At 44.6% G+C, this 12,326-nt stretch overlaps 1 non-coding gene and 1 pseudogene across 1 annotated transcript; one reads left to right on the top strand and one right to left on the bottom strand.

Moving 5' to 3' along the window:
• The window catches only part of LOC118542732 (putative non-functional immunoglobulin lambda variable 5-48 pseudogene), a 43,869-nt pseudogene extending 33,330 nt beyond the window's left edge, over nucleotides 1–10,539 (top strand).
• Nucleotides 3,148–3,253, bottom strand: LOC118532667 (U6 spliceosomal RNA). Its single transcript, XR_004915850.1, has one exon. It is a non-coding gene; the product is annotated as a U6 spliceosomal RNA (small nuclear RNA).
• Nucleotides 10,540–12,326: the final 1,787 nt, after the last annotated feature.

Genomic DNA, 12,326 nt, shown 5'->3' with positions numbered 1-12,326 from the left:
AACAAACAAAATGATGGTTAATGATTGTATCAAAGTATAAAGCAGTTCCCGAGTTCTGAGGGTAGCCAGGGGAGAAGACTTGTAGATGTCAAGCTCAAATATCTTCAGATAGAGTGACAGCAAGCTGTGACAATCTGACAGATTTTCCTGGTTTGTAGTTCAAATGTGTCTGCTGATCCCTGAGTGGCCCAAAGAGCAACAGGGACGAAGACCGTCTGTATGTGAGCTGCTCTGGCGGTTTTTCTGAAGTTTGCATCATGTTGTACAATTGTATTTACCTTTCAGGACTTCAGGGAAAAAGGCAGTTTGAGTCCAACTGAGAAAGGTGGGAGAAAAATCATAATGTTAGTTTTGAGACTTGTAGGCAGACATTGTAGGAACCTAGACAACATCAGGATCTAGTCCAGGTTATACTGAACAGGATTGGAATCAAGTAATCACTCAGGTGTGTTATTGAAACATGTTTTTTCTCTACAGTCACCCTCATTTCTACTAATTATAGCCAAATTAACATTCATTGCTCACCAAGTAATTGTAGTTTCAAAAAGAACTTGGTCTGATTATTTACATAAGTTCAGCAAGACTAGCCATTGATCATAAAGGGTCTTTAAAACCTGTGTCACTGAAGCTTTTGTAAGAAACCTCTAGATTGAACATTTAACAGCCCCTCCAGGCCAGGAAGCAAGCCAAACTTGTGCCAAATACTTGCCATCAGACTTAACCTGCAGCACCTATAGACTTGGGTAAATTCTCTGTTCTTGAGAAACCAAAAATATCCTGAGGTTCCTGCACCTGCCAGGACATGACCTTCTTTTTTTTTCTTTTTTCTTTTTTTGAGAGAGGGAGAGTGCACCAGCGGGAGAAGGGGCACACGGAGAGGGAGAAGTAGAATCCCTGCTTTTCTCGGGTATGGAGAAAAGATAAATAATTTCATTTGTTTACAAAGATATATTTCATGAATTCATTATAGATCAGTTCGCTTAAGAGAAGCTTCCTTAAATCTGAAGGAAGAAAACATTTTTAAAAGTCAACAATGTTTCAAACAAGAGTTCATAAAAAGTACAATTATCTTCCTCTGTCCATTCAGTTTCATGTTATTAATTTTTGGTCTGTTTGAATCCAGTTTTTCTATTAGTTCTGGTAATTTTTACTTTACTTTTGCTATCTCAAAGATATCAGATACCTAATTTTTGGAAGTCCTGCCCATGAATATCCTTGAAGATGTAACACATTTGCAGTAACATCGGAGTAAGGTGGGAACCGTACGTGACAAGACATGATAGTGACCATGGCTACGGATGGGTTTAGAGTTCATTACGATGCAATTGACAAGGAAATGTGGTTATTCCCATGACACACCACGCAAACATAAATCAAAGGCAAATACAGAAAGTTACAGAGTTCTAAGCAAAACGTAGGATTTTTTTAAATATTAAAAATATATTTTTAAAAGCTTTAAAAATATATATATTTTTTTAATTCATCAAAGTCCAGAAAAACATAGGAAATATTTTGGCAAAATACAGAACGCATGTTTTCCAGGCACATAATTTTAAAAATGAATAAAAACTTGTTTACCATTTTTTTTGTAAGAGCGGACCAATAATTCAAGAAAAATGTTTACTTTTTAACCAAGCTAAAACAGAATTTTAATTTTGCATCCACATAGTTTGGTATTTAAATTTATCTTAATTTTAACCAGTATTGACAACACATAAAATTCCTTTCCAGGTTCCTTTTCCAAAAACCTACTACAACTTTCTATTATACATTGAAATTTAGACTTAAGTTTTCGTTCTTCAAATAACCAGCCTTATCTTAGGAGAAAATCATTTTTCTTTTCCCTCAACAAAAAATGTGTTCCCATTCCAAATACCCTTTTTCACAAAAACACATGTCTTACTTTCCTGGCACACAGAGCTTTTTTCTTTATCATTTCTAGTAGTCTAAATTATATTTATTAGAATTCCTAAGTCTTAGAAACCTTAGTTTCTAGGGAAAGCTATATAGTAAACGATTGTGAACTGTTTGTTATGCCAGTATTCTTTAGATTAGCAAATTTAGGAATACATTTCACAATTTCTAGAAACATAGTGCCATAGCTCAATAACGTATACACCAGGTTTACTAATGGACCCATGGTTATCTTTATAGCTTTCCTATAATAAGACAAAAGAAGATAAACCTATGGTTAGTACCTAATGTTTTATTTTTTTATTGTATTTAGTTTAGCAAAAAATGAAGAACTAAGTAAATTGTTAAGAAGCCAATACGTGGAGCACCTTGATGGCTCGGTAGGTGAAGCACACAACTCTGGATTTCAGGGTTGTGAGTTTGTGCTCCATGTTGGGCATGGAGCCTACTTGCAAAAAAAAAAAAAAAAAGGCAATACTCTCCCTAGCAATGGACGGATTCAATGCAATCCCTTTCGAACCCCTGAATGCGTGTTTGCACACTCCGAAAAGAGGATCTTAAATTTTCTGTGCAATTACAGGGACTCAGAACATCCGAACAATCCTGAAGATGAACAAATTTGTAAGAACTCACAATTCCAGATTTCAAAACTCTCTAAAACTTACTTACAAAACTACAATAATCAAGAGTGTGGTACTGGCCTAAAGATAGACGTAAGGATATATTAAACATATTTGAGAGTCCAGAAATAAATCACTTATCTGGGGCGCCTGGGTGGCTCCGGCATTGAGTCCTCTGTGGGGAGACCTGTCCTTGAGGAGGAAGGACAGACACACAGCCTATGCTGTGGCCTGAGCCGGCACAGGTGTCCCAGGAGAACACCTGGGTGACGGGTAGAGCCCACCTGCACATGCCCCAGGGTCTGGGGTAAAGTAAAATAAATAAACATGCAGTAACTTTTAATATGCGTAGGGGGTTTGGCCACCACCCCCATGATCGAAATGACAACATTTCCATCACCCGCAGAGAAATCCCCCTTCCCACCAGCGGTCAGGCCAGGGTCCCCCTGCACTCAGCCCTCTGTGGTCCCCAGTTACCTCCTGTCTGCAGTGAGTTCCCTACTGTGCACATTTCACAGGGACTGAACCCCAGAACAGGTGCCCTTGTCAGCGCTCCATTCACCGGCCTGAGGAGCGTGTGCATTGCTGTGGGGACGTCAGCTCCGCCATCGGGAAATATGCGGATCGCTTCAGGTATGTACACGTCACCCTTGCGCGGAGGCCTTGCTAATCTATCCGTAAGGTTCTAATTTTAATGCATAGGACGTCGAAATGAGCCTAATTTATTTTGCCATATTGGTCTTCTTGTCACTTTGTAATCTGTACATTTGTGCGTGCTCCCATTTTGTTCAATGCATTAGCCAGTGGTTGTTTATTGTGTTATGAAAATTATATTATGTGTTAATTAGGCCATTTTTCAAGTTTTTGTCTCATGCATTTTTGCTTTACTTGTGGTGGGAGGTTAGCTGTGCTTCCTTTCCCTTTTCCCTAGTCCCCTGTGCCTGGCAGACGCTAAATGTCTCCTTCCCCCTCTTTCCCCATCGCTGAGGTGTTCCCAGGGCTCCCCTCCTCACGTTGTCACCCCATCTGCCCACAGCACAGCCTCTGAGTCCCCCTGTGTCCCTCCTGCTCGCCCTGGATGCCCGTCCTGTGGTCAGGGCTCGGGTCCCCCCTGCTGTCCTGTGGCTTCACACTCAGGGACTCTCTCCTCGAATGGTGGTTCAGGCCGCTGCTCCTTCCCCTACTGTCTCCCACAGACTTCTCTGGAACTGACTTTTCTTTCCACTGAAGCTCATGGCTTGTGGTCTGAGCCTGGGAGCCAGGGAGTCTGGATTCAGTCATTAGTGTTCTACTTATTTGTTAATTTACTTTCATACGGGTTGTGTGAAGTTGGTACATAATCTGTCTCATGTGTTAATAAGGTGTGAGTCTTGCATACTTTCCTCTGTCTTCTTAATTGTGCAGGTGTTTTTAAGAGACATAATGGGTTTTTCAAATTTCCTTGGTGAACAGCACCTCAGCTACCCAGAATTTTTCATGAAAAATTTGTTTAAGGTAAAAAAAATCATAATAAAGACAACTTTTAAATATAGATAATTTTAAAATTAATTTATTTCCTTTTTTACTTGCATCTAACATAGATATAAATGGAAAAATGATTGGACATAGATAATTGCTATGACAGTTATCAATTAATATTTCTCTGCAATTTCTTACAAATACATTCAATAAATGGGACTAAAATCACAGGAAGACAGTAGGGAGAAGGAGCCAGGTTTTCCGGTGATGGGATGAAATACATTAGGTACAGGGGTCCCGGAACAACCCTGAAGGGTGTGCTTGGGGAGGTACAGGGAGAGGCTACCCCAGGTGACATCACACAGAGGAAACTTGATCTGCAGCAAACAAGGGGATCAGGGGAAGAATTTCCCAAGCTGTGGCTTCCTGAGTGGGGGTGAGCGGGTGCCATTATTCAGGGTTAGGATGACCGGTCACAAAGGGGAGTTCTGTCATCCCAGGTAAAGGTGGGCACAAGGTCGTGCAGGGGGACTGAGAACACCAGCTGTGCTGTGTCCTGTGGTGGGTTCCTGAAGCTTGTGCTCCTCCCAAGGCCGAGAGTTAACATTATAAGAGGCAGAGTCACCGGAGGACACGCCATGGTCCTTCTGCGCAGGACCAATTGGTGCAGGAGCTGAAATCCATCTAGGCTGCGGGACCATTCGTGCTGTTTGCCTCTGAAATGTAAGGTTAACATTCCTGTGAAGAAGAAGGGGCTTCCCTGGGGGTCTTGCTGGTGAAAGTTTTAACCTCAGTAACCCTGTGGGGAATGGTTTCATCTTGCAAAATGAACTCAAGAATGTGCGTTCGGTTAGTCTTCACTTTTGACACAGCCCTGGGAGTTTACCACCGAGTTATTGTCTCTGATGTGGTTACACTATGTCCTGGTCTGGTAGAGACTGCTAGATTTTGAATTCCTTTTGGTCTCTTAAAATCCTTACCTACTGTGGTTGTTGCATTTCTTTGTTCAAACACTTCCTAGGTGGTTTGGGTAGATGTGTGTTGGGCAAGTAGATCCTGCAGGGCACAGATAATGAAAAAAACCTGGGGGCCTAAGATGACTACTTTTGGGTCAGGAAAGTTGTCTCTCCGTTTTTTTTTTTTTTTTTTTTTTTTTTACAGGGATCCCTAATTTTTCTGCTTACAGAGAGGTCAGGGCATTTAGTTTAAAAATACTGCAATGATAAGATAAATAGTAAAACCTTTAGAAATATCTAAAATAAAGTTTCCATTATTTCAGTAATAATTACAATAATAATTATTTTCATAAGTTAAAATTAATGAAAATGATACTAGTAATATTACCAACCAATAAAAATGCTCATGTTACTGGACAGAGGACCGGTTCTGAACTCATGTTGGGTTGTTCACCACTGGAAATCAATACTCAAGAGGCAAATGGTGGACAAAAGAAGGTGCTTTATTCAGGAAGCCAGCACCCTGCGAAGATGGCGGACAAACACCTCAAAGCCCACCTTCCCCGTCCAGGTGCCGCCCGAGGGTGTTCCAGGGGGAGGTGCAGGCGAGGCTGGGGGCTCTGTGCAGGAGAAGCAGGTGCTCAGGCTGTCAGTCCTGTGTGGACATGACCCCGAACAGACTTGCTGGCACCCTTGACAGCGGCTTCCAATGTGGTCAGGCGTTAACCCCTTCAAGCCAGCAGTCTACAAATGTCAAGGAAAGTCGGGTAGTTCTGCTCCGGACCAAGGGACTTAGGTCAGCAAACCCGGAGTGCATAAGCTTGAAACAAGCTCACCCTAAAGACCAGTGGGAGTGCTGTTATACTGAGAGGAAGCATCCTGAGATGTGTGCAATCTGTATGTTATAGGAAATCATAATATTCCCTGAAGAATATGAAAGCACATCTGTTTTATTTTTTTGTTTTGTTTTTTTTTTAAAGATTTTATTTAATCACTTGAGTGAGAAAGAGAGAGAGCACAGCTGGTGGAGAGGCAGAAGGAGAAGGAGAAGCAGACTCTCTGCCAAGCTGGGAGCCTGACGTGGGGCTCCATCCCAGGACCCCGGGATCATGACCTGAGCCAAAGGCAGATGCTTAAGCATCTGAGCCACCCAGGTGCCCCATGAAAGCACATTTGAAAACATGGTAAACATCTGATTTTTGTCTTGAATAAGGAAACTAACTACAAATATGTCAGCAGGTAGTAGGTGATTTCATGCAGCTCATCTTCCAGCTTCTATTTTCCTATTTGGAGTCTGGATGGAAGATCCTTCGTAACTTCAAGGAAATCGAGGGAAGCTTGGCCACATATTGCAGAAAAGAAAGGACATAACCATGCTTTACAGAGAAGGATGCAGAAGAAATGCAGGCTCACACAGTGTCTGAACTAGGGACACCCTAGAGGGGGTCTCACGCATTCACAGGGGAGCAGTCAGCATGGCCACGTGCACCTGCAGCCACACTCAGCTGGAGGTTCAAGTAGAGAGAAAGCATCATGGCAGATTGGATAGGTGGGTGGGTTAGTGAGGTGAGTGGGACTAACCATGGTGCAGTTATAAAGGATGGATTACAATGATGATAATGGGATCCATGATTGTAATAAGTGAGGAGGAACAGGGATTTAAAGAAATGAGGAAATCAGCAGGGAAAGGGAGAGAGAAAAATGTACTTTCTTTCACGTTCACCAATATTCTCCTGCCCGACCTCACTTAAATAGAGGAGGTGCTAGTCCTCCCACCCAGCCTCCTGCCTTGTCACCTTGACAGTGTGATGTGGCTTCCCCAGTCTTCTCACTCCACACGTTCTCCCCCGGGGACTCGGCTTCCCTCTTGACGCCCTATCCACCCCATTTGTTGATTGACAACAAGGACTCATGGATGGCCCTCACTTTCTTTTGCCAAGTAGTAACCCCAACTTTTCTATCTCCAACAATTTTGTATATGCTTGATACTTTTTGAAAAGAGTCAAATCAATTATCTAATTTGTTATGAAAGCAACGATTGTATTCACCTCAGCACCCAAAATAGACTCCCTGCATCATGATTAGGGCTCCTCACTCCGTCACCACATGACATGGGATCCTTTTCCTTAACATATTTTAAAGCACACAATATTGTATTATAAGCTAGAGAGGCTATGTTGTATCACAATTCTCTGAGGCTTATTTATCCTGCAAAACTAAAATTTTATACTCACTGAACAAATATTTCCCATTTCCCCTACCCTAGTCCTGGCAAGCACCCTTCTCTTCTCTGCTTCTGGGAGTTTCACTGTGAGGGTAATCAGGTAGGATTTGCCCTCAGGGCCTGGCTTATCCCACTTCCCATAATGTCCTCTAGATTTAACTTCCTCCTTTTATAAGGGTGAATAATTGTATGTATATACATAGGACATGATGGCCTCTAGTCTTGGGTAAGAAATCACAAGGAGCAGGTGGATGGTGGAGTAAATGCTAAGGAGAGGAGACACATGAAATTTCAAAGAAACTGAAGAATATGATTTAGTTGGATGAATTCCTGCTAACAGCTCACTTGACTAAGGGACTGTGAGATGATCACTTGTCCAAATGTGTTAAATACCGAGCTCAAAATCAGCTCTGTGGTCCGTGGAAGTCCAGTCTCAACTCCTCAGCCCCAAATCCCACAAAGGTCCTGGCAGAAAACCTCATGATGCAGGAATGACGGGTGTGTGGGCTCCGTGTTCACAGGAGTGATGGTTCTGCCAGGGAGAAGTAGATGAAGGCAGGCAATATACGACTGATTACTTCTGTGCTGCTTAGGAATTGTTCTAATCAAATACCTCACTCATATTGATGATGGCTGTGGTGGGGGATGGGTGCAGTGTCCATTCTGTAGGATTTTGTGCAACATCAGATACGTCCACAGTACATATGTGTCTGTTCCTACCAGGCATGATGTGTGTGAGTCCTGCTATTACGTGATAGTCCAATGTGCCAACATGTGTGTCCTCACTCGGACCAGGGGATGAAGCCCAGCTACTGCCAACAGAGAAGCTGGTGTGGGGGCCATGGGAGGGGCAGGAGCTCAGGGCGGTCCAAGGACAGAAGAGTGATGAGGCCAGGGCACTGAGGCCCAGGACAGGGGCCGCAGGTGGGTGTGCAGCTAGGCGTGACCAGCACACGAAAGGGCATCTCAGTGGGGCTAATGTGATATAGTTTATGCAAAAGAAGTTAGGAACACCTGAAGGATTTAAGCCGTTGGTTGACTGTGTGAAAGTTCTGTGTGAATGCTATGAGGAGAGAGGACCTGAGGGCAACAGGGGTTTATTTACTGCATTCTTTCCTAAAGACCTTGCATTCTTTACTGAAGATCCTGGATTATTTACAAAAGATCCAGCAACAAGTCTGGGGACATTTGCTGAGTTGATACAAGTCTATATGAACGGGAGTTTGAGCAAATGTGAGTTTCTACTCTGGTCTAAAGAGGCAGTCATAATATCTGCAGTAGGACTTTAAAATACTGATCTTGCTAGGAAGCAGGACATGATAATCAACAAGAATTTACGGTGGGAAAATGATCTTATTTTATTTTATTGTTTTATCATATTTAAGTTGATTATATTGATGATGTTATTATATTATTTGCTTATTTGCAATTGGTAAAACCTGGGGAAAAATCCCAACAAAAAATATATGACACAGATATGCACAAAACACCCACTTTACTTAGATATACCTAAATTTTTGAGAAAAATCTCAGGTTATTCACCAGTGTTAAGTCTATAAAATTTATTAATTTTCCTATATTACCAAATCAATTGAATCTACAGATGTCATGACAATTACATATCTAGTGAATTTTACCAAACTGTAATCTTTTGAACATATCACTGAGCATTTTTATATCCTAGAATATGTCCATTCTATACTGATGCCCTGAAGAACCCTTGCAGGACATTCAAACAAGCAAGCAAACAAAACCAGATCCAGTGTCCCCTGGTGTGGGACATCAGGTGTTGCACATAAGGGTCCTTCAGCTTTTTCTAGAATCTCCTGCAGGGGTCACTGACCACTTCAGTTGTTTTCTGTACGTTAAATACAAATGTGCCATTTATTTTCCCCAGTGATAATGGGTTTATTGAAGGAAAGCAAAAACTTGAAATCCAGAACAGGTAAAGTATGGCAAAACCACAAGCAAGTGTGGAGAACAAAGGATAAGGAAGCTCTTTTATGGAGCAGAGAGTGAGTGTGGGAGGGACAAAAAGTCCATGGGAGTAAAAGGGAATTCTAATTACAGGGCTTGTCATTGGTTGCGTTGTGACAATTTCTCATTGGCTGGGCTGTTGCCAGGGCAGGAAGAAGTCTTCCTCTTCCTGAGGTAGGAAGGGACTAGTTACAGGCCTGCAGACTTGCAAAGTCTGTCCTCCTGCTGGGTCTGCAATTGAGGAGTGGTGGGCACGAGAGCTCCCCCTACTGGTCTCTGATCTCCATTCAAAAGAGATGTTCCATTAATTAAATTTCACATAATATATGTATGTGTTTACATTCCCATAGACCAGGACTCTTTCTGAGAGTGAGATTCAACAATATCATCAGCAGGTTTGAAGGACCAGGGTATCTAGAAATCAGACCCAGTGATATGCAGACGCCAGCGAGACTCTTAGGGCTTCGGACCCTGGTGACATGTGTGCCCTGGACCAATAGGTGGCGCTGTGGGACTACCTTGTCCTAAAAAAGCACCTGATTAGTGAGAACCATTCAAAGAAGTCTGGCCCTGAGGGCTGGGCCCTGTGCTCCCTGATGGGACTCAGTAGCTGTGTCCCCTCTGGTCTGGCAGAGTGTCCCGAGGGGCCTGTGTGTGGTCTCAGCAGGTGCTTCCTCCCAGGGCTGGCCTCAGGACTGAAGACAACCTCCATCCTCCTCAGTGTGTGATGTGAACTGAGCTCAGCACCAGGGCTCAGGGAAAGTGAGGGGCAGGGACTCACTGGATGGACTGTATTTGCATATAGAGCCCACATGTGGCAGAGGCTGGAGGAGAAAGGGATGCCTAGGGCAGCCCAGCCCACTGGGGAACCTGGGTCTGTGTCACCATGGCCTGGACTTCTGTCTTCCTGGGGATGCTCTTTTACTGCACAGGTAGGGACAGGCCTCGGGGAACAGCCTGCATCACCCCTCTGCTTCCGAGTCTAGAGAAAATTTACATTGAACCTATCCAATATGCTATGAGTGTGTGTGTTTGCAGGCTCCCTGTCCCAGCCCGTGCTGACCCAGCCGCCCTCCCTCTCTGCATCTCTGGGAACCACAGACAGACTCACCGGCACCTGAGCAGGGACATCAGTGTTGGCGGCTCTAACATCTACTGGATCCAGCAGCAGCCAGGGAGCCCTCCCCGGGGTTTGCTGTACTACTCCTCAGACTCCGATAAGCACCAGAGCTCCGGGGTCCCCAGCCGCTTCTCGGGCTCCAAAGACGCCTCGGCCAATGCTGGGCTTCTGCGCATCTTGGGGCTGCAGGCTGAGGACGAGGCGGACTATCACTGGGCTATAGCTCCCGGCGGTGGGAGCAGCTACCGCTCCTCACAGCATCTCAGATAAGGAGGAAGTGGGTCTAAATCCCCTGGACCCACGGATCTTGTTTCTGAGCTGCTTTTCAGTAAGAAACTTAGCTGGAGAGACATAGCGAGGTGGTCTCTTCTGCACGACGATCTATCCTTCAACAGGGAAAGAGGAGGAGTCACGTAATGCACGGAAAGTGACATAAAATGGGGGCATCCGAGGAAGACACAGACACATGAGATATCCGAGCCCAACCGCACACCCCCACTCAATCTGGAGAAGATGGACAGGAATGAATTCTGTGTCTACGGCTGAACATACTGCCCAGCGAACATTCCTCCACAATCCGTTCTATCATCTTATTCCATAAAGTGTGACCTTGTGTCACGACTGATGTATCCACAGCTGATACATTGACAATGACCCTGGTCACAGACACAGTCTCCTCTCTGTGAACCAGCTACACCTGAACTTGGACCGGATCCTACAGACTCTCCCTGACAACACCCCCCACACCCTCCTCCTCTTCTCCTCTTGGCTCCCGCGTCCCTCAGACGTCAGTCTCTCCCTCTGGCTCTTCAGTCTGAGCTCTGTCTCCACATCAGGGTTTCAGAGAAAACTGGAAATGACCTTGCTGTAGTTTCCAGTCTCCAGTGTCCATTTCCAGGCAGGAGAGATACCAGAAAATACAGCTGCATGCAACCCCCCACATTCTCCTTCCTGCCCTCACCCCAGGCCCCATTTTTCTGTTCTCAACACTCCCAGTAAGTCTCTTTATTTATTTTAGAGGTTTCTTTATTTTTTTTTTGAGAGAGAGAGAGAGAGGGCACAGCAGGGAGTAGCAGAAGGAGAGGGAGAATCTTAAGCAGACTCTGCGCTCAGTGTGGAACTCTGCATGCTCCCCCCCACCCTGTGCTTCCAGACATCTGAAAACTGCACAGTTGTACGTCTTTTGTCTGAAGAGATAAAATATTGACAGATTTCTTGTCACTCAACAGGTCCTGGACTCCTCATTCAGTGAATGATGAACAGGTTTGCTCTCACATAAGCCCTCCTGGCCTAAATAAGTCCTTTTCCAGTAAAAATCTTTGAGATCATTACCTCTAAATGCACGGACAGAATGTTGGAAGTATATAAAGAGAATCCCCATGGAGAAACATCTCTCAGGGTATTTCAAAGTCATAAGAGGGACAGCGCTCAGGTAGCCTCAGTTTTGGACACACACAGACAAACACACACACACACAAACACATACACACCCCTCTCCTCCCTCTGAGTGAATAGTGTGCCTGGGACTCTGCAGATTCCAGGCTTCTCTGTCCTTCCAGAAGTCAGGGTCATCCTGAGATCACCCAGCCATCCTCAGTGTCACAATTTCCAGAAGGCAGAATCCTCCTCAATAGGAAAACTGGAGACATCTAGTGTGACTGGGATCCTGTCACCAGGGCAGCCAGGATGGGCTCTGAACACCTGCTGTCCTGGGATGAGGCTGAAGCTCAGGAATCCCAGGGGGGAGTCCTTGTCCCCATGGGCAGCTCAACCCCCATCCATTTGTGGGATCCAGTCAGTGGCTGAGGCTGATCAGTATGTTGATTCTGGGACCCCAGCCTCAGAACTCAAAACCCTCGTGGAGAAGTGACACATTTTCCCTGTGTTCACAGGGCTGGGCTGTCACTCTTCAGTCACTCCCCAGTGACACTTCCAGCCAGGTTGCACTCTGATGGAAAGTCTTCTGTCCCAACTCAGGGCCACAGGGCATATGACCTCAGGGACACACTCCCCCTTATCTCCACTTCTCTTCCCCTCACCTTTGGGATATTTGACAG

Source organism: Halichoerus grypus, chromosome 13, assembly GCF_964656455.1.
Source record: "Halichoerus grypus chromosome 13, mHalGry1.hap1.1, whole genome shotgun sequence".
Lineage (NCBI taxonomy): Eukaryota > Metazoa > Chordata > Mammalia > Carnivora > Phocidae > Halichoerus > Halichoerus grypus.
This window is presented reverse-complemented; position numbering and strand designations above follow the sequence as displayed.